At 38.4% G+C, this 4,742-nt stretch overlaps 1 long non-coding RNA gene across 1 annotated transcript; it reads left to right on the forward strand.

Annotated features, from left to right (window-relative positions):
• The first annotated feature begins 967 nt into the window (after positions 1 to 967).
• Positions 968 to 4,518, forward strand: LOC133722576 (uncharacterized). Its single transcript, XR_009852854.1, has 3 exons — positions 968 to 1,491; positions 1,627 to 1,769; positions 2,107 to 4,518. It is a non-coding gene; the product is annotated as an uncharacterized LOC133722576 (long non-coding RNA).
• Positions 4,519 to 4,742: the final 224 nt, after the last annotated feature.

Consider the following 4,742-nt stretch of genomic DNA (forward strand, 5'->3'; position numbering starts at 1 on the left):
TTGTGTGCCACAAGAGAAATTTGTCTTTTACGACATGCTTCTTCGTGCCGTAAAGTTGTCATTTACGGTGCACATTGTGTGTCGTAAAAGACCAGTTTTATTGTAGTGTACAAACTATATACATAATTTTTTTTTTAGTGATTGCGCAGTGGATCATATGAACCTAGCTTTGCTAGAGTTTGGGTTTGTTCCCAATCTCTTAGCTTTTTATGTGTGCCACAAGAGAAATTTGTCTTTTACGACATGCTTATTCGTGCCGTAAAGTTGTCATTTACGGTGCACATTGTGTGTCGTAAAAGACCAGTTTTATTGTAGTGTACAAACTATATACATAATTTTGTTTTTTAGTGATTGCGCAGTGGATCAGATGAACCTAGCTCTGCTAGAGTTTGGGTTTGTTCCCAATCTCTTAGCTTTTTGAGTCCTGCACTTCTTCTTCCTTGATAGAGGTATTGTTTAGGCCTCCTTCTGTTCATACTTTTTGCTGTCTTTGATGGTGGCGGGTGTTTTTCTGATGGTGGTTCTATTTTCGATGACAACGGCGTAGGAGCGTTCCACCGTTTTGGTCTGGCTGCTTGCGGGCGTGCGTGGCTGGAGTTGTCAGCTTTCAAAGTTGGTTAGCTTGATTATCTCCAGAATATGATAATTGTACAGGTTGGTTGTGGCCAAAGAGAATAGAGTTCTAGTTGCTTTCAAATAGTGCATAACAGAAACTCTATCTTCAAATAAAAAAAGAGAGAAAAGGAAGCAACATAACAAATCATGCATGCATCACGTGGAGTGGTACTCAAGGCATCAAATTTCAAATTCATCAAGTGGGACCTCTCAAAATTATCGGTGTAAAAGAAATAATAAGTTAATTAATGGAAAACAACATGTCCCATTAACTTTGATTTAAAGACTAGCATGGTGGAAAAGTCTTCGATAGTTCGATCATCCCGGTCGACAACAACAGGAAACAAGTTCATTTTACATTTCCGGTTCAAAGTAAATGATTGGGTGTACACTAAAAATGAAATCAGTCATTGGGCCTCCTACAAAAAAAGTGGAAGCAAGCCATCTGCAAAACTCTATCTACTCCAACTTCTGAGCCTAAATTTAGTTCGACTTGTCAAACAATAAAGTAGTGACTCAACATTAAAGCTATGTTTGGTGGGGCTTTTTAGTGAGTTTACTACGTGCAAGTGAACAACATTTCCAACTGAAGTTTGGTTGAATTTTTTTTGCAGGCTTCATGTGTTTGTGATTTTGTTTGATGGGTTTAATTACTCTTCTATGGTTTTGGTATTCATGTGATTGTATTTAGTGTTTTAGTTTTGATGCAATAAATTGTAGTTGTCATTGTTTAGTTACTGATCAATTTTTTTAAAATTCCATTGTTGTTCTGTTTGTGCTTTCTAGATTTTATGCAACAAGGTGTATGCATCATCCTCCAACCGCCGTTCCTTTGCACCTTGATTGGAATTATTTTAACATTGTCTTCTTCTTTAGGTATGTGATATTTAAAATGCACCTAGCTTCTTCCTTTTACGAACTATCTGATCTGATTTTGTTTGCCAGTGATTCAAGTTCAATCAGCTTTTATTCTGTTTTCTGTTTTAAAGCTTCTACCTAATTTTCAATCAGCTTTTATTATTTATGACTCCAATCTGGAAGAAATTTTTAACTTAGCAATGAGTCAAGAGATTGTTGAAGATGAACTGGAACCTTGTGGTCCATCTTGGTGAAGCTTATTCTTATTACAAAAATTTGGAAGACATATTGCTATGGTATGCTTCTTGTTCTACTGTTGTTTATTCCCAATTGTATCGCCTGTACTATGAAGATGGAATTGGATCTTAAATGAATTGCTCTTAGTTATATGGTTATGTTATTTTAAGACCATTAGATCATAGTTATGTACAGTTTCCTTCATCATTACTTTCTTGGACCGGGCCTTATAACTTTCTTGCAAAGTTCAGTAATGTCTTGAAGTTTTATGTTCTGGTCACTTTACATTTGGAGCTAAATATTTGATGCGCATTATACCATAAATATTCTTATTATGATAGTGCTTGTCTCAGTAAAATGTTTGCTTAACTAATGTGTGCTCCTGTGATCTTTTAGGAAAGCTTCTATTGGAACCGAAGAGTAGCCTCTTAAATGAAGAAGTATATGAATTGTAATTAAAAGTGAAAAGTTTTTCAAGTAAATATCTTGGCGAATATGGGTAGAGGTCATGAAGGGCAGAGCCATTCATTGTTTGGTCTATGATCCTTAGAGGCAGAGATCTCTTCTTCTGAGCTGACAAGTACAATGGAAAAGCTTTCGAGGAACATGGAGCAGATTGAGGGTCAAGTTGCTACCGGCCGAGGCTATACTGTATATAATTATGGTGATGGATGATGATATGCCTAAGGATAAGGACGAGGAAGAACACGAAGATGAGGAAGTAGTTTATAAGGCCACAATTTTAATAGTTTGAGTTTACCAAACACTTTGCCGCTTTTGCCACTGACAACTCTTATAAAAAGCCAGTTTACCAAACACTCAGCTACTTTGCTTTTCAGCCACTTATTCTCAGAAATAAGCAGAAGCCAGCTTTTCTGAAAAGCCCAGCCGTACCAAACATAGCCTAAAGCTCGGCTCTTCGCAATGGTTGTCCAAATCAACTTTACACTCTTCGGAGTTTCAGGATTAATCAAGCAGTGTGAGGTCCATTTCAAGTCTCAGTGCCCAATTGCAAACCTCGGCACGACAGGTGCCCAAATCAAATCAGCGGATATCAAATTGGGTGTCCAAAAGAAATACATTTGACGGGTTCAAAAAATATTTACATCCGTCGAACACAAAAGTTGGTACAAAACCAAAAATACAATTCTTGAACTACAATGGTTTGATCCCTTTATAGGGTATATAGGCAATTTAGCGACCCACTAGATGCAACCGCAAGTTCAAACAAAATCTCTGAGACTAGTCAGATTCTTCCAATCCGAATCCTTGACTCCACCAGTCAAATTCAGCTAGTCCTAAATTGAATCACTGACTCCAGTCAAATTCTCCCAACACCAGAAATACAAATTCGTATGAACTACGGTCGGTTTAATCCCACAATGGGTACGTAGGCAATCTAGTGGCCCACTAGATGCAACCGCAAATCCAAACAGAATCCCTGACTCCCTAGTTCATCCAATCTGAATCCATGATCTAATCAGTCAAATTCATCCAAACACCAGAAAAGTCAAATCATTCCCAAAATGTCCTCAGATATAAATCGAATCTCTGGTTCACTTATACCAAATTTATCCAAACACTATTCACATTCCAAAAGCAATACCCTCCCATGAGTCATTCACTCATTAGAATTCTTGAACTATGAGTGGCTTGATCCCTCTCCAAGGGTACGTAGGCAACCCATTCAAATATCCAGGTACAGCCGCAAAAACAAACAAACACACATCCACAATTGGTTTCTTCATAAATGGAATCAAAGGGTGTTTCCCTGTAACAAGGGATTGTAATTAAGAGACACATTTTGTCTTGAATGGGTCGAATCCGAAATAATTAAAACTCTATTCACTAAATGAATACAAGTGAAATTATGTTGGGTGACATTTTCGCTCACTGTGTGCAATTTTTACTCAACAGACCTGTTGCCGGTTGAACTGCACCAGTGGCGGCTCTGACATGGATGGCAGCGGCTACATGAAAGTGGCTTCTCGTTGGGTCATGGCTAGGGCTCTTTCCACACTCATAGACCAGGGTTTGATTTTTTTTAGGCCTAGGGTTCATTGGTGTGGGATTGGGCTGAAATTTTAATTTGTTATTTTTACTTTTATTTTTGTTTCTGTAAGTGTCCTTCTCTTTCTAGAAAGGAGTTGCTTAGCTTCTCTTTCTGGAAAGGAGTTGCTTAGCTCCCAGAGTTGAGGAACGACGCTAGGGCCCCTAAAGTATCTTTGCTATTTTATTTCTTCTTAGATAGTGTAGGGTGTTGCTGGAGGTGCTTACGTTTGTTAGGTTAAAAAGGTTGAATTGCTTATTTAATGGCTCTATCTGACTGCTCTTACGAGTGGATCGTTATGTGTAATTTTGCTAAACTTCAATATTAGTTGACTATTCCTCTAGAAAAAAATAAAAAATACATATATATAAATTTTTTTTGGACTATATATATATATATACAGGCCGGATTAGAAGCGGACGTCCGCACAGATGCAAAAGTGCGGAAGTCCATCCTCAGGTCTTGATCAGGCGTCGATGGCCGCACTGTTGTTGCCGGACGGAGAAAATGGCCATTCCGGACAGCGTCACCATCACGGCGAAGGCTCAGTTGATCGAGGTCGAAGGTTCTGGGCAGCCACCTCACTTGAAACCTCAATTCCGATCAAGGTTGACTTCAAACTCCTCATTGACGAGTCCAGAGGCAAGCACAGGCTCGACATCGAGGCCTGGTTCGGCTCCGGCAACCGCAGTGCCGCCAACGACTCCTGATAGTGGCCTGAGGATGGACGTCCGCACTTTTTCTGTTTTGCGAACGTCTGCTTTTGAACGGCTCAGTGTGTGTGTTCATATGAATATATATTTTTCACATTATATTTTCATAATTTGCAAGAACCCAACAAACTTCCAATTCATATACATGTGTTATGCAAATCTATTGATCAAATTACATGAAATATTTTTTATTCTTGAATGAAAAAAAGAAAATGTTGTTTAAATCTAAGCATGGTGTATAGAAAAGAAAAAACAAAAAATCAAAGCCA

Source organism: Rosa rugosa, chromosome 7 (assembly GCF_958449725.1).
Source record: "Rosa rugosa chromosome 7, drRosRugo1.1, whole genome shotgun sequence".
Lineage (NCBI taxonomy): Eukaryota > Viridiplantae > Streptophyta > Magnoliopsida > Rosales > Rosaceae > Rosa > Rosa rugosa.